General features: G+C 37.7%; 1 protein-coding gene across 2 annotated transcripts in view; it reads left to right on the top strand.

The window, feature by feature from the left end:
- The window catches only part of NAALADL2 (N-acetylated alpha-linked acidic dipeptidase like 2), a 290,390-nt gene that overhangs the window by 104,071 nt on the left and 162,053 nt on the right, over positions 1-24,266 (top strand). The window lies entirely within an intron of this gene.

Genomic DNA, 24,266 nt, shown 5'->3' with positions numbered 1-24,266 from the left:
TTGCAGGAGTTGGCTTCTGCTTCTTACAGATAAGTGCTGTCCAGACCTTATCCATGATTCTGGCTGACTTTTGTTCTTCCTTTAAACGTATACTTTAGGCTGCACTTACTGTCTGATGAACACAGCTGCAAACTGTGCTTGAAACTGAAATAGCAGAATGCCCTTCATCTTTTAGTTAGCTTAGATGGATTGTCACCTGCTTTATTGACTCAACTTGTTTTTCGCTTTTCCACTGTGGTGCTTGTGCATTGCTTCACTTTCTGGTGGGTTGTGTTCCTCACATACTCATTTCCACCTTCTCACACTGCCAATGCCTAAGTTTCCCAGGGTGAGTCATTGTGTAGGTTCAGCTTGGCTATGATGCAACTGTTTTATTGTTTTGCTTATATGTAGCATAGGAATGGTTACCACGAGACACACATTTTGTAACTTCCTACGGTGCTTTGTTGATGCAACAAGTTTATACAATTGAATGTCATTTTCTGCCCTCTAGTTTTACTGCCACTGAATGGAAAGGTTTATTCACTTTCTTTCTCCTTTTCTGTTTGTTGAGCACTTTCTTTGAATTGTGCTTACGCAGTGCGCCTGGGTCGACTTTCACCTGTGTCTCAGTAACCCTGATACAAACATATCTGTTAACACAGGAAAAAAAAAAGTGACCAGTCATTTTTGCTTCTTTCATGGAACCTTTCTGTCTCAATTGCATAACTCTGTGAAACCAGGTGATATCCCACCCAATTCCCTGGAAAATGCAGTGACCATTTCTTACTTAATGCCATGATAAATTCAACGTTTGCTGACCTTCTACTTTAATATGCTGCAGAAAATCCCTGCTCTATATTATTTGAAGATATTGTGCTATTTCAGAAATACTTGAAATGCTTATATGTGATTACACATTCATATTTTAATAACTGCAGGTAAATTATTCTTTAAAAATGGATGATCTCAAAGCACTGTTCATAATGTGTTCCAGTGAATTACAGGTCTGTTTGACACAAAACTTGCTTGTGACAGCACATTTCAGTTGCATATTTCCTTGTTTCCTTTTTTCTTTCTTCTTGGCTTGGCCTTTGTTTCTGATTCCGTATTTGAGAAGCTCTCTCTGTGATAAAGAAGCAGAGCAGCACAGCAGTGAGCTCTTCAGTGAGCTGCTCAGGCTCCCCGTGTTGGGCCACTCTGTTAGCTGGAGGCAGTGCTGTAGTTTGCATTGCTCCAGACAGACCACCTGGTACTTGGATGTGAAGCAGTTGGTTTGTGAGGCCATTTGTTAGTTTGCTTATTGGGTTATTTTGATCTTTGCTTTTTCACTGTAGCCAGCAGATTAAAACCTTGGAATGTTATCAGAAACACTTTATGAACTTGAGGCTTGATGTGAACCTATTTTATCACGTGTGGTCCTGACTTTGCCTCTGTAAAGCTTGCAAATTCACATTAGGAGCCTGGAAAATGGGATTAAACAGAGCCAGAACTGGGCAGGATGTTGCTCTGGGGTGTCACTTACTGTCTCAGTAACTTTTTTTTTAAATACGGTAGGTGTTGCTTCTTTATAAACTTTTTCATGTATACCAGAGATTATCTGAGGTCTGTTTTTAAAAACTAGATTTTGCCAGTCTTCCAGCTGCAGTGGGTCTGCTAATTTATCAGTTAGCCTCTCTCTGGGGTGTAATTGCCAGATGCTTTCTGATGCTCATTACACCGGAATCAACAGCCTCCTAAAACCTATGAAAATGGACTCTAGTAGTGCTACTTGAGATAGGAAAAAGCTGTAGTCTAAGGCATGGTGGATATAACGTGTCACAGCAGATATAATTGCAATGGTCTTCTATAAGAAAGTGAAGGAAAACATTTTCCAAATGCTAAGCATACTTTTGCTACTTATATATTCATATTGCTTAATAATTGACGCTTCTGTCATGTTGGTGATACAAAATATTCCATCTCAGATAATGTGAGCTTTTTTCAATAGCCTCAGTGTGTCCAGTAATTTATACTACATTCTGCCCAAAGAGTGCTAATCTTGATATTGTGTAAGAGAAACATAGGAAGTCTCCCTTGTTACAGCTGTAATTGCTATCACATTTATGGAGGGCACATCATGAGCTTGGGGCAGCAGAGCACTCATGAAGTGTCCTTCAATTGTTGCTCAACTAGAGAATTTTCAGATTTCAGAGACAGAGAGGAGGATTATCTAAATGCTTAAAATATAATGCAGTATAAATATATGTCAATTGCGAATGTTTGTATTTTTTAATATTCATTTTTTATTTATATTTTAATATAAATAGGAAATTAAGGAAATTAAAAAAAAAAAAAAAAGGGGGAGAGAGAAATAAAATTTCAGACATATTCCATAATACAATTCTAGCAATACAAGGTAATGGTGATTCCAGTGTAGGTACCCATAACAGCACTAATTAACAACAGCAGCGAAAAAAGAAGATATATATTAGACTATTTCAGCACCTTCTTAGCTTTCCTAGTTAAGGCTCCCTAAGTTAGCCTCAGTTCTGAAGATCAATAAACTTCACAGATCAGGCATGTAATTGAATTAGTTTACTGCCTCCTGTTCCGTGCCAATGCCAAATGCATCAGAGCATACTGTTAGAATTCACAGTCAATAATTACTGCACAGTTAATGGTTGTATTATGCCTTGAGGTAAAGTGTTCCTGACTCCTGCAGAAATTTTTATTTTCTGTGAGGCACAAACATGCTTTCACTAACCATCTAAACACTTTCCTTCCTAGATATTGCTTAGCTGCTCTTGGCAATTTTATCTCATGAAGGAGAGATCTTCTGAAAGCCTCTGTTCTATATTAAAGTATGTATGTAGGCTTCCACACGTCACCTTTCTGTATAAAAGAGAAGTTAAGTTGGGTGGAGAGGAGTAAGAGCATGCAGCTGTGTACCGTGGCAGCAGCACCTGGAAGTGGCCCACGTACCATCTTGTGGTAGCACAAGGAAAGCTTTGGAATTTCTTTAGAAGGAGAATTGCCACATTGATAATCTGATCTCTTTATTACCTAAACCTTTTTTGTTTTGTTTTATATTTGGTAGAATCTGTCAAAGACTGAGCCTAACTTTCACTGGGGACTGGTTTCTATTTTCACACTGACACACGGCCCGGGTTTTGTGGGAAGCAGGGAGATGTGAGCTGTGTCTGCAGAGACAGTGAAAAATTATTTTAGTGTCACCCTGAAATCAACACATTTGCACAGAAAACCTGGGAAGAAGGTGAGGTATCAGTGGTACCCAGTGATAAGAAGGTTGAGTGCTCAGAATAAAACTTGTGACCACGAGCTGTTGCAGTGGCTGCGTAGGGCCACTCATGTTTGGTTCCTCCAGGGCCTCCTGCCTGCAGCAGATCCAGCAGGTGAAGCAATGAGATCCTCCAGGTATATTGTAATGCCACTGATAGAGTTCTTTAAAGAGACCTCCCAAGAATTTCTTCCCAGAGCTTTGCTATTTCAGGTTTTATTAATGATGCCAGTTTAGCCATCTCCCTCTGCTTTTGCAAATGAAGTTGGAATTGCAGATTGTGGTGAACAGTAACTTAATAAAGAATGTTATTAAATGAAATAAACTTTTTTTTATCACTGACTTTGTTTTTCCTTTAAGATGAAGCTGATGCCTTCCACACTGACAGTGTTATTGTTTATTATTGCTGATTTTAAAAGAAGACTAATGCCTTATCTTTTTAAATGTGGCTACAGTTTAAATTCAAATGGATTATTTAAATAGAAGATGAGAGGCTATTCCTGAATATCGTGCTCATGCAGTACAGGATGCCTACTTCTGAGTTAGTGTTTGCAGGGGAAATAAACAGTAGAAGTCCAGTTCCTTCTGCCCCAAAATGAATTGCATTGTCAAAATATGCTGGCGTGTGGTGTATAAAGGCAAGAAGCTTTTGAACAGCGGCTGTTCAGCTCCATCTGCATTTAGGACAATAGTGATTTCTGAGTTAGTTGCTTGTACAAGTTAAGTCCAAGAGGCTGCTTGTTTTGACATAAACTTTATGTATTATTTTGAAATTCTCATTTAATTTATTTAAGCGTATTTACTTTTAGCAATATACATTAGATTTACATTAGATTTTTATGGATTTCAGAGGGATTTTATTTTATCTTATAGCTCATAATGTAATTGCTAAACTACCTTTGGTGATCCATAAATCTGAAAGCAGAAATCTTTTCTCTCCTTTTTCTGCCTTCAGTAATGTTAGCAATACAAAGAGTTAAAAAATCAGCTGTTCTTAGGGAAGTTTTTCAACAAAGTACACATCCAGCAGTCAAGTGTTGTGATGTCATTGCAATATGGAAATGTGAAGCATACATGGTATTGATAAAACCTGGGTTGAGCGATGCATTCACTCTTCCAATTTTCATCAGAACCTTTTTGTAAATGTTCACAATATGTTTTTTAATATATAGTTTATTTATTTGAGGCTTAATGTTCATTTTGTTTTTTTAATATTTAATCACTGTTACTGAACGTATCTGACTGACAGCACTAGAAAATGGTATCATCTGCTGTAGTTGTCGGAAATTGGTGGCTCCACTTAATGTGTTTTGCTCCTCTTTGAAGGAAATACTTGTCACTAGTAGACTCAAGAAGAGCTTGGGTAGATTTCTTTTCTTTTTTTTTTTACTGTTTCTTGATTGACTTCTGTTTGTTTGGTCTTGTAAACTTCGTAGGGCTGAAAGCCATTCTGTGCTATTTGACAGTCCTTTTATAATTTCTTGGTGACATATTAAATGTTGAGATTGCTATTAGGTTACTCTGGCATAGTGATTAACTTTTTTAGTAGACAAGAATTTTACGCTTTTTTTTTTTTCCTAAGACAGTTTTCATTCAGGTAACACTAAATAATTGCTTGTCTTATTTGAGGTAGGGATGGAATTTGGATGGAGGAGTGCTAGAGTTTGCAGCATTTAAAAATCAGGATAGGTACTTAATGTTCAGATCCTCTTTGACTGTCTCGGTTGTGAAGATAGAGTCCAGATTTTGCCATGGCATCAGCTACCAAGGCACTGATTTCACTGAGTCAGAAATGAGTGTATGAGTCAGTATGTGTGTAAGGGCTTTTATGTCATCCTGATTTTTTTTTGGGGGGGAAAACAAGCAATCATTTTCTGGGAAGACCACTCCTGTATTTTTCTGCCTGTAGAGAAGAGCTGATGAATATTTTCAAATATATGATGAAAAAAGGGAAATGTATTTTCTTAGCAATAATTCTTAGTTGATATTTCTAGTTCAGTTATTGACTGAAGAATTTTACCTGCTTCTTGGATCTGCACAGACTGAATTGCTAACACTTTCTGTGTAAGATACACTGTATTGATGGCTGATATCCAGTGACATTGTTAGGAAAGGTCACTGTGGAAATCTTTATATAAAGTAAGAAAACTTTTTCCAATTAGGGTACTGAGGAGCATTCAGATGTACATTGCACATTGCAATTGCACATATCCTTAGCTCCGGTGTGCTTTTTGGCACAGATGTCATAGAAAGTGAGGCAGAACCTGTCAGACACCTGCATCAAGAATATATCTGCTTTTGAAACTATCAGTCTGGAGGAGACTGATAAGACAGCCAAAAGTAATCTTGAGTTGAGAAAAGACAGAGAATAGTAGGATTTAAGATGATAGGGGCAAGGTGAGGTAAACAAGAAAGGCTCAGGGATGACAGATTCGTACTTATAGTGTTAGTAAATAACATCCCACATAACATGGCAAAGTATATATCTGGTAATCCTGTAATGACATCCTGAGAACCCAGCCTAAGTCTGAATACCTTTTTCCTTGTTGATAGCTTTTGTTGTCCTTCTATCTCCGTCCCATGGGAGGTGCAACCATGGTGTGTTGGTTTTTTTCCTTCAAAGTTTGGGTATTTTTTTTTCCCTGATGTGCGTCATACTGCCTGTACCAAAGATCTCTGCTGCTTTACTGGAGGTATAGCACCTCTGCTGAGGCTCTGTTGCCTTTCCAAAGGTGACAGACAGAGGAGTTGTCTGTGTGAAGCTGCTGGTCGTGGTTAGCAGATGCTAGCACATCATGGTGATTAAGAGGAACAGAATCATCCCTGGCAGGCCGTACTAATTTGATTCTTACCTGCTGCAAATAGTAACGTCAGCCCTGGAGCTAATTTTGTAGTTTACAATCTGAGGCAAGGATATATGGGACAGTGAGACAATTTTTGAATTGATGGTGCAGATGATGAAACCTTGCAGAACCCAAGTGGTTCTCCATCTTCTGCTCAGTACCAGAAGCTTCCTTGCAGACCCTGAGCCTCCTGAAGGGAGGTGTTTGGGAGTGCAGAGGGAGTGTTGTCTTGTTTTACTAACCAATTTCTGTTTTTCTCCTTATTCTTTACTTGGTATTTGAAGTATTTCTATGATATTTACATTTATTAAGTGACTAGTGGTGAGACACTGTCTTGTGCTGTCATGTCATACTTCTTAAAAAATAACACCTGTTCCTTATAGATAAGGCAAGAAACAAATTACTTCAGAGTACCTCTCTCTGACATTTCATTTGTCTTCCTGATTGTACAAGGGTAGTTACCTTCATGCCAAAGTTAATTATGGACAACTCTGGAATTACTTAATCTGTCAGAAGTAGCAAGAGATAAAACATCTGTTTCCAGTGCTGCGGGGCTGGGTGAGTACAGACTGGATAGTTTCTATCTCCTATTCTGCTGATTTTTGGAGTTCCTGCTGAAGTTGCTGTGATTTCTGCTTCAATTGGAATTGCTGGACTGCACCTTAAATTTGCAATGTCTCATTAGCAAATGGTTTTCTTTATGACAGTAAGTTTATTCACATCTATGATGCTTCACTCCTTGGGTTATCCTTTCCCTCTGTATCAAGAAGAAAACTATTTCTAAAGGAATAAAGTTTGCATCAGCTGATGTTTTATAATCTAAAGAAGATATCTGGTAACTACATAATTTGCTGTTACATTCTCAGCACAGTTTCAAATGAATGACTTAATTCTTCTTAAATCTCCATCTTTCTTAGCAGTAACAGTGTTTGCTGAGTGTTGCTCACTCTTTGTTTTTGCTGGTTTGCCAAATACTTCCTTCAGTTTAAGTGCAGACAGTAACTTTAAGCTGTGTTTGTTTGGACTGTGTTGAAATCCATAAATGGTTTTGTGGTTTTCATTGTTCTTTCTCCTGTGAGCATTGCAAGATGTGAACTCCATCTGGTGGCAGGATTACAGTGGAAAAGGAAAGGGTTGGTAATGCACTTACAGGAAGAAGTAAAAGCCTTTCACTGACTGTTGATTTAAAAAGGTAATATCTCCACAGTCAGAAATTAAATTGTTAGCCTGAGGTTTTTCCAGAATAGGCTTCTCATTGCTTAGAATAGTTTTCTTTCTATTACAGCCAGCAAGTAGGGCTTAAACCTATCTGGTTATGTCCTTTTCCTCTCATCAGTTTAAATCAAAGTAGTTCTTTGGCTCAATCTTCAAAATATTCTGGATCCATTTGGTTTTCTCTATCTCTGTACAGAAGGCATAGATCCTGCAGTTTAGGGTTTTTCTATTCCCTGTGCTGCTTTGATTTCTTTTAATTGTAATCTCATGTTTGGTCTAGAGAAGCGTGGCTGTTGGCTGTGTCCAAAAGCTAGAATGCAAAGAACATCATACTGTGCACCTGTGTTCACTGGAGCCTCTGAGCTGCTGCTGCAGTCCTGCAAGAAAGGGAATGATGTGGTGGGGATGGGTTGGTGGTTGGACTCAATCTCAGAGGTCTTTTTCAAACGTTATGATTCTATGATTATATGACCCAAGGGCAGCATAACTGGCTGGCAGGAATCACATTTCAGCCTGGGCCTTGCAGTGGTGGCCTCAACCCTATCCTTCATTCACAGTACTGAAAAGGTTGGGTCATGCCGCTGCAGCTTGCTGGGAGTCACGTCAAAGAAGTGCTGTGAAGCTCTGAGACCACTGTCCTTCTTTGTGACTGTTTTTTATTTCGTATCTCATAAAGCAAAATTGCCAACACCACCACATGACAAAATGATTCATCTTTGATCTATTGTCAATTACTTAAGCAATATACGTAGTTATATTAAAATAGGAATGATTTCTTAATTTGTTACCACCTGTCTGCTGAGTGTTTTTGGGCCAATCTGTCGTGAACTCCTTCATGAGATAAAATATTTTTTAATAAAAGCTGAAAATGTGATGTTATTGGAGTATTCCAGGAGCTGTGGTTTGAGATAAATGTGAAATACATTTGTATGGCCCAAAATGTTATATTTGTTGTGGTAGCTCTTTCTATGGGAATTCAAGCTGTGTTTCATATGTTTGAAGCACTGAATGGACCTTTTTTGTAGATGTGCAGAACATACTTTGGATGTTGCAAGGAATAGTAGCGTGTCTGTTTGACGCAGTCAAAAAGGGAACCAAAACGCTGCATTTTTCAGTTGTCACTTCTTTCTTCATGTGCCTATGTTGTTGATAGCCTCCTGCTCTCAAAAATACCTAATAGCATATTGCTTCCTTATGATCATTTGTATGATGTCACATCTATTATGCATTCATCAGCTGAAAACTGCAACCATTAATTTTAATAATGTTTCTAATGCTATGCTTAGCAGGAATTATTTGCTAATCCGTGCTATCATAATTGGGAGTACTTTCTTGGAGATGGATAATCAGATTATGTTCATCTGTTTCAGATTTTTTAAAGCTTTTTATGTAAGTGATTTCAGGTTCATCATTTCTATGTTGTCAACTATGAAGGGAAAATGTATAAAAGCTTGTGTAGCAACTTTCTGAGAGGTCTTGTATAAAAAAAGATTTTATACATCATTGGTCCAAGAGTTTTTTGGAGAGCGGGGAAAATACTGGTTCGGTTGCTCTAAATAATTTTTTACAAGAAGGGTCTGAGTACTGCTGATGGAAGCAGGTCTCTGAACTGAGCACTTCATAGACAAGTGCAAGAGAGAAGTCAGGTTGTTTTCACCAGTAGAAGATAATTGAAACATACTGCAAATAGCGATCTCCATAAATGTAGACGTTTGATAGGATTTTGTAACGTCTTTGTTGTGTTGTGGGATAGTCAAATATGAAAATAGTACATGGAAAGGTTTGCTTAATTTAAACTTTACCCTTGTGTGGTACTGTAACTTTCTGGGCTTAATATGAGGGCACAGCTTTACCCAAGTACACAGCTACAACTCAGTGTATGTCACTCAGGTGATCCTGTTTGGCTTTTTTTTTTTTTTTTTTTTTGGTTAATCTTATGAGCTTATATTCAACATTTGGCCTGTTTTGGATGGTGGATTCTTAGTGGCTCTGAAAATCTCCTGTGGTTGTAAGAAAACTAGCCAGAAACTTAAATACATCACTATACTCAGCAGTTTCACAGGGTCTTGAAAAATACAGGTTTTCAGTGCGTTTAGATCAGAATATTCAAGGAAAAATCTTTGCAAATAATAAAAACAAGCGTTAGCTTTGTTTACTTACACTTTTTAGTTAATAACAAAATGTCTATTCTTTTCCCTCTGAATCTTCGAATGTCTTTGTAAGTCACAATCTGCAGCTTCGACCCTGCAGATCAGTGGCATTTTACAAAGAAGCCTGGAGAAACAGGTGAATACATTTACCCAGCAGGACAGCCTAATGTGTGCTTTTCTGTGTTTAATGCGGGAGTCAACAGCAGCTGGAAGCTGTTTTGAGGATTTCTCCCAAGTTTTCTCCCAGGTGAGTGATGCTGAGTGCAGGAGGATGCCCGACAGAGTGAGCAGCCCCTTGTAGCTGTGTCTCCTGGGCTTCATGCTTCATCTAGCCTGAGACAAGCTGAGCTGTGGTTAGATGTGTCCTAGGGTATGGAAAGCAGGTTGTGTTCCAAACATCTTGTTTGCTTGCTGTCATCAGGAGTTGCAGTGAATTCTTGTGGTCTTTCTGCAGTCAGCCTTAAACTGGAAAGCAAGAGATGCGGATTAACTCGTTGTCCATGTGCTATCAGCACATGTCTTTTTGTGTGTACTTGTGCACACTCGCGTGCATGTCTTACCTATCGTGCCTACACAGTTACATAATTAGACCTTTGACTTCAAACAAACAAAATGTAGTAGTTGAAATGGTTTTATATTTACATGCTTATGATCTGGATATGACATTTTCTGTTTTCGGGGGAAAAAAGTATTTATTTTTTGCCTACAGTTGACCTGTTTTGAGCTTTATCCTTAATTTGGCAGCATGTAGAAAAGTGTATTTTTTTTTCATTGTTTCATACATTCTACGATTCTATCATCATTCTTTGATGATATGTGAATGTTCTGGAAATATTGACTAATAGAAACAGTGTTCCTTTGTTTTCTTCCATTCATTCTACAGTTCAGATGCATCTTTCTATTGTAAAAGCATGTATAGTTTCTTGAAAGCTGCCATATTTGCAGGAAATAGTGTACTTAATTAAATAGTGACCGCTTGGTCTCATTTCCTGTCACCTTCAGGCCACGTACGGAATTTTTAACCTGGTTGTTGGAATCATACAGTTTATTTTATCCTATTAATAGCAAACCTTTACAGAGGCACAGAGCCCATTCAGCTACAAACTTTTGATGCAGTAATGTCATTTCAGGAAACAAAGCATCTATTGCCTACTATGGATGCAAGAGAAATGCTAGGATTTGACTCATGTTGGATGGCGGCTTGTCAAGAACTTATCATTAGTCTCAGGTAGAGGACTTCCAACAGAAAAATATTTTGGTAGTTTGCTGATGAGCTGGACTACCAAATGCATAATATTTAAAACGTGTAAATAAACCCGGCTCATTTTGATTGAGGTCAGCATCACAAGAACAGCATAAACAGTAATTTTCAGATGGAGAGCAAAGGGCTAAAGGAGGGCTTGGGATAATACTAATAATCTCTTAGCTGACACAGCTGCAACTGGAGAGCTATGTGAATTTATAGGGTAAATTTCAAGTAGTGCTAATGTAAGGGCCTATTTGAAGGCAGAACATTTGGTAGTCTTTTGAGACTGGGGCTACAGCCCGAGCAATTGAAAGAGGAAAAAACACTCAGGTGATATTCCTGGTGAGATGTCTTCTCAGAAAGGTGTGGTGCTGCTGACTTGCCTTTCTTCAATCAGAAGGTTTAGTAACTGACAGGAAATTGACTTCTGAACTGGCTTAAGTCTTGAATAATGCTCCTATCTCCAGTGCTCATTGGTTTTATTCCAGGATATTTTTTTATGTTTAAATATGGACCTAGGATTCTAATGTTAACAATCTGTTAACTAATCTCTCTCTCTCTCCCTCTCTCTCTCTCTCTATATATATCTCAGATAAATTGATTAGTTCAGTTTTCCCAGTTGGTGGTGGGTACACTAAATATATAGCTGCTGAGGGTAATTTTGTTGATGATCTAAGTAGTACATCCTAGCCATGTGGCACAGTAAGCCAGAATGCTATTATTGTCTTCGTATAAATGTGTCATTAAACTGCATCTCCTAATATGGTGGCCAAGGTGAATGGAAGATAAAAGAATGCATAATTATTTTTTTAACAAACAAACAAAAAAAACAACAAACGAAACTTTGGTTATCTATTCTTCTGTTCCAGGTAGTGCATTGGTGTGAGTAATATTTTTAAATGGTAGTAAAGGATTAATATCAATACTAAAGGATTTCACCCATCTTTGTAAACATTTGTGCCTTTTTCCCAGGAGCAAACTTGTGGACACAGAATGCCAAATAATCTCACTTTTATCTAAAATTTAACAGCTTGAGTACAAGGGAAAAAATGCTTTCATAGGCTGTTCCCCTCCTGACTCATGGATGAATATTGCGTATAAATTATTTTCATAAGCCCACATTTCTGGAGCATTTCCTCTAAGTGCTTTCTCTCATGATATGCAGGTCGAAGGGCTGGGTAGATGTGGGGTCAGCTCCCTTATCAGATTGAATTCTTTCTTTCTTTCTTCTCTCAAGATCTATTTGATACACTTGGCATTTCTTCAGTCCCAAGGCTCAAGCACATCCTATAATTTGTTAGCTGGTTCTGCCTGCTTAGTATGCAAAGTAACGTGTTATGTTGGAGCAGTGGCTGAAGTTAGCAAGGGATGCTTCAGAAGTGATTTATGCTAAAGGAGGGAGAGCAGAGGTGAAGCCATCCAAGGCTGAGGTTACCAAAGTAAGGTTTGCAGTAGGAAGAGAAGGTCGGTGAGGGGAGACGCTAGAGAAGTTCTAACAGATCAGTGAAAAGAGCTGAGTATGTGGTTTGAGTGAACCAACAGCTCAAAAATACGAGCAAACAACCCAAAGCCAAAGCAAAATAAAAAATAAAGAAGAAAGGGTATAGCCAGGATGTGATAGTTTTGATAATGTAGAATTCCCTGAGAAAGATGATAAATAAAAAGACGGAGTGGAGTTTTCCTTCTGTATGTAGTGGTGATGGTTTCTGGTGTGGAGAAAACAATGTAAGGACTTCGTCTTGATTCACAGTGACTGGCAGACGCTTGGACATCTGTAGACTTTCTGTTCTTACGATATGTATAGCAAGACTCAGTGTTTATACATATACAGTATATACATATAAGGTGTTCTAGACTTTAGCTAGGTAAATCTTGTATTTGGAGATGTGTATAGAGAAGTTGCTCCCAAATACAATTCAAAAGTCACTTTGTACTCCTGATTCCTTGGTAAGAACCATGGTAACACCACACTAAGATAAGAATCACAGCTAATATTGTATTTTGTTGACTAAACTATCAATTTCACTGAGTACGTTTAGCAACCCTCCCTGTGGTCTGTCCCAGTGGCATCAGATAAAGTGAATTGTGAACTTGACCAGATGTGGTATTTATTTTAATTGTGATGAGATATATTGAGGGAAAGATTATGGATTTTAATCTTGCATGTGTTTCAGGATTATTTTTTTTCAACAGCAGGACTCACAGTAATGTAGTGTTCCTGCTCCTTTTTACCATCTGACATGCCTCACATTTCTCAGGTCTCAGAATAATTGTTGCTTGTCTTTAAAATGAAGTTTTTAATAAAAGTAAGTTGATTAAACATCTAACCCAAATTCAGAAGTTAATGAATGCTGTCTTTGCTGTCTTTGTTGCTGGCCTATAGGCTGAAAAAAATTAATGCAGTTGGATGTAAATTTAAGTGTGTATATTTTAGTTTAAAAGTAGCTTCTTTGAGTTTAGTTTCAATTAGGGAAGGGGAAGAGAGCTGGCACTTTACACTGGGATGACATCTTGCTGCTTTGTGTCTACCCTGACCGTGGCAGAGGTTGCAATTAAATGGTATCTGAGGTCTCTCCCAACCCCTGAGCCATTCTGTGATTCTACACATGCAATATTTGCACTTGTATAACTTAAATCAGTTAATTGAAATATGTTTGAAATCTGTAACCTAGTATTGCAGTGTGGTGCTCTGAGGAATAACTGCCCACAAAGTGTTGAGCCCTTCAGTGCCTGCTGTGTGTTCTGGCAGATTTTATCCATCATGAAGGACTCAGCTCTGCTTTGTGGGCAGGCAGCAGCTTGGGGCAGAGAGTTCAACCATTTAGTTGAGTGGAGGAAGCAGTTGAAGAATGGATGCATTGCACGCTGGGCTTCTTGCAGTGACCCTGTTTTTGTATTTGTGTGTGCTAAACAAGGTAGGCTTTTCTTTTGGAAGATTTCCACTAAATTCAACCCAGTTTGCCTTTCCCCAAAAGAAAGACGTTATGCATAGCTATGGTTTAGAGGCTACTCTTCCAGGCATAGTTACAGCTAATTGTCAAGTTTAACTTATTTTGTCTGGTGTAAGTTGTTGACTGTAACTACATCGCTAAAGCTGTGCTTTTACCTTCTCCCCTCAATTAAAGTAAATAAGTCTGAAGCTGTATAGTTCAGCTTGATTAAATGTATCTAGACTAGACCTCTTGTTATTTTTTTCCATTTTGATATTTATCCTTTTATGTATCTGTTAATGTCACAGCTTCTTAAGAAATCTGAGGTGAAATGTGTTTGCATAATCAGTTCAGGTAGTTTTATTCAGAGAAGATGGAGCATCAGCAGTGTTAATAACAAATACAGCTTCTGCCTCCCAGAATTCCTTCACCCAGTACGTAGTTTAATAAATGACCATTTTTATAGTAGATATAAGAAGCAATACCAGATGACCATGGCAACCTTTTTATTTTCTGCAGTCTATCTACATAACCATGCTCAATATGCACGTACCCAGTAAAAACCTGCATCCTGCACCACTGCTGAATTTCTGATTGCTTGTTGTGTCCTCATGTCCATGTGTACCTTATTTAACACCGCATTAAGAGCAAGTTAGGACTCGGAATCATAATTTCTTTATAGGGAGAGAGATGAGAAACTATAGTGAAATTTACCATTCATATGTAATGATGCTACTTTCCCTCTCACCTTCATTGTCCCCCCTCCCCCCCTAACATTTAATTGATACTACAGCTTTGGAATAGAGCACTTTCCTCTTTACTGCCTAGCAACAGCTACCCCCCTCTGGCCTTCAGGTTTAAACATTGCCATCCTACAATAGCCCATTTGTACTTGCAGTAAGCAATTCAGGTGATTGCACGCTAAAGTGCATTCAATACTAGGGGCATTTGTCAGCCTTGATTCTAATTCCTGAACATCTGCATATTGCTGCTGTTCTTGTCCTTTATTTATGCTTTATTCCTTCAAAATTGACTTGGAAATTTTAGTTGGATCAGAAAAAGATCCTGAAAATGAATTAGATCATGTAAGTATTATTTGTTGAAAACACAAACTACTGTTTGTGAGGCACGACACTATTTTTTCTTTCAGTTTCAGGTAAAGAAGTACAAAGATTCTGACAGAAATCTAGAACAGGCAAGAAAATATTGGTAAAGAGATTTCTTAAGTGAATGAGTCACGCTTCTGAGACTGCAGAGGGAAAAGAAGGAATGTTGCATGCCCAAAAAGTGTCAAAGTAGAATCAGGAGCAGGGCAGAGGAAGGTTCTGTTTCAGGTGAGTGTACGAAGATGTACTCAGGACCGTTCCTTCTTAAAGTACAGGAAATGTAAGAAGCAAGTTTGCCATTGTGAAGTTTGAGGTCAATAAAGCTGAAGGGCTGTGTGAATTTGCTGGAGAGCTATAGAGGGGAAATCAGAATAAAGGACAGCAGAGGAAATAGAAAAGACTTTTAGGAGGGCAAATAGTAATTGGATGCTAATTTTTTAAATGCAAGCAGCATACCTGCAAGGTCCATTTTGTGGAACTGAGTTTCAGGAAGAGTGGAGGCTTGATGGAAGCAGGCCAGAAGAAACTGGGGAGAGCAGTCGGATTTTGGGGGCAGGAACTCTGAGAAAGGGATAAAAAGATTTGAGGGTACTTGGCTTAAGAAAAAAAAAGTCAGATGAGGAGAGGCCATAGGAGCAATCTTCAAGTCTATTTAAAAAAAATAAATTGCAAAAAAGGAAGAGATGATCTCAGCATCTGTGGTGGAAGTGGAAAAAATAGCATGCTTAAAAGCAGCAGGAGATGATGGGATTATTTAGGATGGGCAGGGAACTCTGTACCTGGAACAGGGCAGGAAATCTTCTGCTTGCAGTGGAAGCAGGGTGAGCTGAGCCTTCCTTGGACCAAATAATCTCCTGTAGCTTCTTCTAAGCCTCTCTTTTCAGGATTTTATGCTTCCTCCTTTGGAGAGGGCTTTATGAGTATCCACAAGCAGTTTGATCTGTGATACGGTGCAAATAACTTCAGTATGATTTGTTTATTCAAACTGATGCATCAGTTCAAATATGTCGGTAATTTGAGATAAAGCAAATTCACCTGAAACACGTTTTCGTTGGTGAGATGGAGGTGATCTGAACTAAACTCTGTGGTATGACATTCATGATAACATTTTTACTGCGTGAATATGTAGAAATTGTATCGTTTCCTTTCTCCCTTTTTTTAGCTGCAGTTTCCATTTTAAGTAATGCTCCTGACTGAACTTGTTAAAGTTTTCATAAAATGTCTAAACTGACACGTTGGTTAGAAATCTCTCCAGTTTCAGTAGAATTGCAGTGGGAAGTTAAACAACTAGAGGTGACAAAATCCAATCGGAAACAGAATTGTTACATGACTTTGTGTTCTGGTTAGCTGAGGCCTTTCTGTCTATAGGGTTAACTTTTGAGATTTATGAGATAAAATGAAGCTTTCACTTTCTTTTTCATTTTAAAAATTAAACATTTGGGGATTTATGTATTTCCAAATCATTCTAAATCTTCAAATAACGGGTAGCTTTTCTAAGTTTTTCTAGGATTTTGGGTTAGGATGCTTTCTTAATTCCTTAAAGTGTCCTCTGGGAAATGGGTTTTTATTCAAAACTTAAATAATACAGTTTAAATAAGGATGTCCAGTGCTGTCAGAATAACACCTGGCATTCAAACTAACTGCTTTTCTGTTCACCATGTAACTTAATGATTGGGAAATGAAAGAAAAAAGTATTGCCAGTTGGGCAGTATTAAGATTTTTTTTTTAACAGCAGATTCTCTATATAAAAAGCAATGTTTGAATGCTTTTGATCAATAGATTTTCTTTATATATTAAAAAAAAAAAAAGCATTAGTGAAGCATCCATTGCTTTTCATATCCATATAGAATTTGTCTCCTACTGTACGTAAATGTTTCTCAGACAGTAAAAGGTATCACCTGGACTTGATTATACAGCTGCTCTCATTTTATTGAAACACTGGTATATTCCCTGTGGTCTGCAAAGAAAAGAAGATTGTATCACAGTGAAGTTTTGCTGGTCAGCTTTCAGCCTGGGAAAGCAGAGTTATGTGCAACACTTTCAAGCTGGGGGACTTCTCTTTGCCCCCTCCAGCTGCAGCACGCCCTGCCCTCACATCGCAGCTGCTGGAAGATGCCGGGCGCCATTGTTTGCATCTCACCACTTGAGTTGTTTGGAGCAACCTTTTGTTGCTTTAGGAGAAAATAGTGGTAAAACCCTTTGTAGAATAATTAGACCTATAAATTTCAAGTAATTGTATATTCTCTTTTGTATATAAAACAGGCTAAGATATTCTTGTATGTCCAAAGTACAAAAATTCAGGTTGTCAGAATAATGCTTATTTTAGGATAGAGAGTAAGTTGATCTGCAATACTTCTGATGTAATTGGACAAAGATCTAAATTGTGATGTTCACCCCTCCAACTTACATTCTGTAGCAGAAAATCTGTGACTGGGAAAATTAGCAAATTAGCAGGGAAGTTAGTAGGACAAAGACAATAGTGATGGTCTTACTGATTTAAAATGACATTATTTTCAGATACTTTCTTGCAAATGAGGATTGTTAAATGAAAAAGAGGTTTCTTGTATTCTCATTTCTATTGTGTGTGTGTATATATATGTTTACTTACAATCAATTCATCTGTTGGAAATAGTTTGACATATTAAAAATAAGAACTGTAGTGGATCAGTCCTCTTTGCATTAAGCATCTAAAGTCTGAGAGTTCAATAGTAGAAAGAGACAAAATTTGTTTGCCTAAATGGAAGGCCTTTTGCCTAAGCTGTTCTGTAAATATAAGGGACAATCAGTCATGACAGTGACTTTTTTTACACTGAAGTATACAATTTAAAAGGTATCTTCCCTCTCCTCCTTTGGCATCTGGCATTAACGGTCTTTAGGATTTTGAGTAATAGCCCATTTGAGAGGCTGGAACTGTCATTCTCCATATTAAGGTTTCTGTGGTTCATTAACTATTCTGAAAATGGATAATGATCACCATCCTTTTTTTCTGTGTGTCTCCAGAATGATGGGGGAGAAATACTAAATGACATTCTCATCTGCCTCTGCACTGAATAATTAAGCAAGATGTGTCATGAAAAAATCAAGTGATGTTATAAAAATAGTTAAGGATGGTTTTAAACACAGTGTAAGATGGTTTGATAACTGAAACCCTCAAATGTGAATCGGGCAGTCTGGTTTCTATGTCTACTTCTATAATTGCCTACCTACATGTCTTTGACTCATTGGTTTATACTAAACATTTTAAAAACTTCTGTGGTTTGTCTTTGTCATTTCTTAGGTATCTGGTTTAATATCTAAGTCAGTTGCTTTTCAGATTTTGCCTCCATGGTTGTGAGTGATCAAAACTCAGTAATTCAATAAGTTATCACAGGACAGCAAAACTCTGTGATTACTCATGGCCATAGCACATTGCAATTATACACTAAAATGAGCTCGTTTAAATGACCTTTACTCTAGCCAGTGTGTTTTATTGTACTTCTGTGCTCTGCTGATAAACTAAATTGTTTGTAAAGTAATGTAATAATGTTGGTCGTTTGCCACTGTTCTGTTTTTCATATACAACGTGTAGGTAGGTTCTCTTTATTTTTAAAAAATGTGATGTATTTAGAACTATTTGTATGAAATTCATCAAATAACGTATGTTGCATGTATTCAAAGTCTTTTTCTCTGACTTGCAAAGAATTTGAATTAAATAAGATCTACTGGTTTTTGCCCAGCAGTTTCTAGATTCAAATGCTAGGACACATGCAATGTTTTGTAGACTCTAGATACAGGTTTTTGGTTTTGTTTTTAATGTAACACATTTGCAGATGGCCTGCTTGTTGACAGATCAGCTGTTGATTTGTTGTAGATCTGGCCATGTACTCAATGTTGTGACACAGTTTAATAATTAGATTAACATGTAGGTTGCATAACCACTTCATTTTGTTCAGTGACAGCTTTTGATAATTATTTCTCCATCAATAATAAGATGTAATCAATAGTTTTCTGCTGATAGACCATTAAAATATTATGGGCTCTAGAACTCTGAGTGAATGTGTAGAGTTTACTGTTGCACAAAAAACATTTTAGAATGCCTTTATGTTGTTTTTGTCTGATGCCAGAATCAGCAAGGCGTTGAGTTTTGTCACTGGAATTTCTACAGTGAGAGATTCTGCAACAAAAGAACTGTTCATTAAACAAATAGATCTCTAAATAACCTTCTTTGTTTTGTTTAGAACTGTATATTGCTGAAAAATCAGGTGAATACCCTCAGCCAAGTCACAAATTGTACAGGAATTGCTAACTCATGGTCTGAACCAGTGATTGAGCATCTGCTGAAGGGACACAGCCAGCCCCGGGAGCACAGTGAAAGCAACTCATCTGTGCCACCTGGTTCCACCCCTCCCTAAGCCTCATTTAAGGGCTGGCTTCCATGAGGGAAGGATCTCTACCTGGAGATTCCTCCTTTTGGAGAATTTGGTGAGCCCTGATCCTGGGGATGGTTAAGAAAATGTTTCTTTCTTTAACTGGGTTATGACCCCCCCCCCCCCCCCCCTTTTTTTTGAGTAATTTAGATCTGGCTGTCTGCCATTGCATTTCCCTACACAAGTATTCAGAGCTATAGATTTTTCAGAAGTCTAAGTTTGAAACAGACTAAAAGAGTTTTTCTGTGTGCATGCCATGTTTTTACTCTTTTCTGAGCAATCATTCGATAGATCTTAGTTGCAACTAGTATTGGCATTCTTATCTTCTGATGCATTTGACAGATTTGTATGCTGGCTACTTGTCAGCATAACTGACATCCACATCTCTTAGCTTTGGGAAGTTCACCTGTGGGCAGTTTATGACTTTGCAGTATGTAGTGCACAGTAACAATGAATGTTTGTTTTCCAGTAAACTTTAGAAACATGGAGTGAGAGAATCAGTCATGTTTCAATGCCTTTCCCCATCTGTCTGGAACGCAGGTTTGGCTTGCATCCTGATGTTGGCAAGTGAGGTTTGAACTATCCTGGTGGCTTTTATTTAAGACATATAAAAGGGATTTGACTGTCTGATGCAGCGGGGAGTACCAATATGTTTAGTAGTCTTGCAGTGAACAAAACAATGTATAAAATAGCCACGCTTGGAAGCCAGCATGGGCCGAGATCTGAGTCTGTTCTTCAATCCTGTGAGAAAGAATTCCAGAGGAAAATGAGAGGTTTGGCCTACAGCTGTTGTGCATGTAATTATAACGTGGTAGGAAAGGGCACGTATTCTTGGGTTCCCCTGGGAAAGTCTAATAGCCAGGTGGACCTAGACAAAGTACAAAAAAGTTTGTTGAAAAGTACTTTTGTACCTGCTTTTGTGCACTTCATTTGCTGAATAGAAGACTTAAGTCCTCCAAGGTGCACGTGACTTCAAAATAATAAATCAAAACCATTTTTCTGCTATGGAGCTGCATAACCAAATCTAGAGGTGGTGTTCTATCATCTGATATGTATTTTTTATGCTTTTATGAATTAGATTTACTCAGTCTCTGCAGAAGATGAAGACTGTTGTTAACCATACTGCTTTATGTTAATAGCTTGATGTCTTTATTGTAGGTACTATGTAGCATTCATAGACGCCATGATATAGATCTGTAAATGCTTTGATAGCAAAAGCAATATGTAGTTACGTATGAATGAACATGATGTCTGATTTCCTCTGATTCAGACAGCAAGCATCCCTCACTGTATCTGGATGAGCTGCACGTAAATACCTGCCAGGCAGCACGGGGACGCAGGGTGGGACTGGCAACAAGCCCTGCCGAGCCAGGAATTGGGTGTATGGGAGAAAGAGCATCTGGTCGTGTCGAGGCTGACTTGTGCTTAACCACAGCTTTGCGCTGCATTTGTGCTGCAAACTTCATCAAAATGTTTCTCTGAAATGTATTTATCAGTAGGTTAAAACTTTTCCTCTGTTGTACTTCCTTTGTTTTTTTTTTTTTTTTTTTTTTTTTTTTTTTTGGAATCTGCAGATTTGGGGCAGTCAGTTCAGACTGTAGGAAATCTGAGTGGGCAGGCAGGAGACCAGGCAGCTGAGCACCCTAATTAACGGGAATGTGTAATTAAAATGCAGGCAGATGTGGCTTGGGCAGGTGGTATTTCCTGGAAGCATTTACAGTGCTCTGTGGAAATGTAAATGTGATGGATACAAATAGATACACTACCTGCTACTGTGAAAAAAGCTGGTGCATATGCTGAGCAGTCAGTGGGTGTGAGTGCTGAGCGCTCGCTTGTCCAGCGCTTCCAAAGTAGCGATGTCTCAGCTCACGCTGGACTGAAATGAGTTCTGCACTCCTGAGCACATGTAAACATCTTGAAAACTCTGCATGGACTGCATTTGTGGGTAGGAAAAAGACACGTGCGCGGAAGTCTATAAATATAATGATCCCATATCATGTTTCTTACATCTGTTTTTAATCAGTTGTAAACAGTATCTTGGCCTAGATAACACTTCAATGTAATTAATTAAAAACGCTGTCTGGCAAATTTGTTGTGATCTCCAAACCTTGGGAACGGCTACCCAGCTGAAAATTCCAAAATTGTATTTGTTCTCATTTGTTACTTAAACACTGATTTCTGTGAATTTGTGGAGACAAAAAACAAACAAACAAAAAAAGGTAAAAAATTAACCATTAAAAATTGAGAAAATAAAAATTAGATGCATTTCTAAACTGTGCAGAAGTGTAACTTCGGTTATTATTTTTAATATGGCAGCAAACACTGGCCAGTTTCCACTCTCATTTCATTATAGACATAAAATCTTCAAAGAAAATGAAAGAAAAACACAAAGCTATTCCCACTTGAGGGAAAATTCTGTCCCTGGACATTCAAAATTAAATCTATAAAACTATTGCAGTTTCAGATTTGGTTATGTGGTTGTTTCATTTGTTTGTAACTGTTTAATACCATTACCTGGTAAGGAATTGTGATGCTGTTATTTCATCTTTTGATTTCTTAGAGTGCCTTTTGTAAGTTCTCAGTACCTTTTGAAGAGTATTTTGCAGTGTCCCAATATTAGGCCAGTTGCTTGCTGCTGCTGCTGCTTTTCTGCATTACCTTCTTTCCTTTAGGGAGCTGTGCCCAAAGAAGTTATTTTGTGGCTAACAAATGACTTTCCACTAAGCTGCTTCAACTCCATGTTTCCTGTGGTTACCAATTTTAAAATGAAATTTCTTTATTTTATTTTGTGTGCATGCACGTGTTCCTTTATCTCTTATAATCATCTCTTAAATCTTGATCTTACAAAGGAAGTCTATGAGTGTGTCTTCAGAAACATTACCTTGGTCTTTTCACCATATCCACGTGGGAAAGCTTTGTTGTAGGTAAAATGGTGCATCTTTTCAGAGTTTTAAGTCCAGTTATGTTCATTTTTTTCAGTTCAGAAGTGGAAAATATTTGAGAATGGAGCAGAGTATGCATGAAAACAAGCGTATTTTGATCTGTGTTAGTTCAGTGTTTGAGCCACATCTGATCTGTATTAGAAAGCAAACAAAATTAACTTGTGTAAACCCCTTTGAGAGCATCAGGTTAAGGCTCAGTAATATTTTGACTGTTATTGTTATACTTATTAATATTGATTCCAACTTGAGGCTAAATCCTACATTGTTGGTGGCTCCACTTCAATAAATTATGCAGATTTACAGCAACTCAAGATATGACCATTATGTGATTATTCACATTGACTGAAGCTGGACAAGTAGCTGAATAGTGTTGTTTTAATGTAAGGGAATACAAAAATTTGGTTGAGGTTATTAGAGGTCATAATGTAAATGGAAATTGGCAATTGCATTGCTATTGATTCCTACTGAGTATGCTGCTGAGTGCAGAAGTGAGAAGCACGATCATCCACAGTTCATTTCCACAGTGTAAGTCTTACTGCTATGAATCTTAATGCTCTGGCAGCTGTTAGAAGTACATTATGGGACATGTTGTAGAGTGACTGCAGTAGTACATGTGAAACAAAGCAATTTTTTTTAACAGCTGGGATGGGGCTGTCAGACAATATTTTTTTTTTGTATGTTACACTTGTTAGCCAACTAGTGTGTGATGATAAATAATTGGTTAAAATACTTGTCAGTTGAAGTCCGTGCAGTCAAAAAATTATATCAAGGATAAGTGCAGGTCAGTCATTGTAAGAAATCTAAAAAATAAAAGCCCTTGGCATTGTTTTTCTGGTTATGAAAGCAGCCTAATATGTGCTGATTTATTTTAATGTGAGGTTTGTTCATAATTTGCAATTTGATTTTAATATGCTATAATGAAATTATGGGATGCTCATTTCTTTAACCTAATCAGATGTGTTGTCACAAAAGTTTCAAAGACATGCTTATTCAGTTATGAAGTAGAAAGTAACTTCTATTATTAAGGGAGCAATTTGATTACTGTCTCTTTGTCTTTTTTTAATATTTAATTACTTTTATTGAAACTGAATCCATCTTCTTGCACTGTGTCCTAACCTTATTGGCCTGGGATAAGTTTCACACGGGCATTTATTCTATTAATGTAATCATGGGAAATGTGGATGTTCTGTTAAGGGCTGTGTTAATCAAACAACTTTCTGTATCTCTGTAGTGCCCAAGTTTATGACATTACAATAGCAGGTGCAGGAGATGAAATTGAAACCTTACAATATATACTACAAATTGAATTACCTTGTCCATTTTGTGTAGGTTGCTTGAAGACTTATTTTAGATAATTGAAAAAGATTAACACTGCAAGAATAACCTTTGACAGCTATTCCTTCTGACAGGATCTCTGAAGTTTTAAAATAAGTCCAGCATTCTTGTAAAGATTTTGAACTTTGGATGCTGCTAACCTTGTTACTGTGATGCAGGCTGTGTTACAATATAAATCTTTCAAAAGAGCCTTTAAAAAAAAAAAAATCCATTTTATATTGGCATGCTTATTCAACTTCAATTTTACTCTAATGTTCTTTTGTAAAGGCCTGTTGAGCTGTGAGTTTTGTTGGGTAGGGAAGGAAGTCTCTGGAATGGCAGTAAATCCTACGCCTTCCATGGTGGCATTCTCTGGGCATTTGATGCCCTGCCTGCCCGCAGCTCCTGGCTTGCCCAGAGATGCCCAAAAATGCAGACGTGTAATTGGTGCAATTCTCAAGTATCTATTGCTTGCAGGAAGGTTTTAAGGTTGCTACACGTTATTCAGCCTTTGCTTTTGATGTGTGCAAGATCGCTGTGTTATTTTCAAGGATCTATTAAAGATCGTGAAGCATCTAACTGTCTTGAAAACTGGCCTTTTTTGAAATTCGTGAGCAAGAGTTTCAGGCAATGTTGGTATTTCTGTGCTTTACAGTTAATACCCCTGTTATCCTAGTCTTGTGTCTCGGTCTTGACATCTTCAGACCTACTGCATAAATGAGAAAATCCTCAAACTCAAAAAATATTCCCTGCATTTCTTTGTACTGCGTTTAGAGAGTGCTTTACTATTTGAATAATGCTGCTTTTTACTTGTGACCTACTTTTCTTACATAACTATGTATCTACAAAACTATA

This window comes from Meleagris gallopavo, chromosome 11 (genome assembly GCF_905368555.1).
Source record: "Meleagris gallopavo chromosome 11, MGAL_WU_HG_1.1, whole genome shotgun sequence".
NCBI classification, from domain to species: Eukaryota; Metazoa; Chordata; class Aves; order Galliformes; family Phasianidae; genus Meleagris; species Meleagris gallopavo.
Note: the sequence above shows the minus strand (reverse complement) of the source record. Positions and strands in the feature narration are given on the sequence as shown.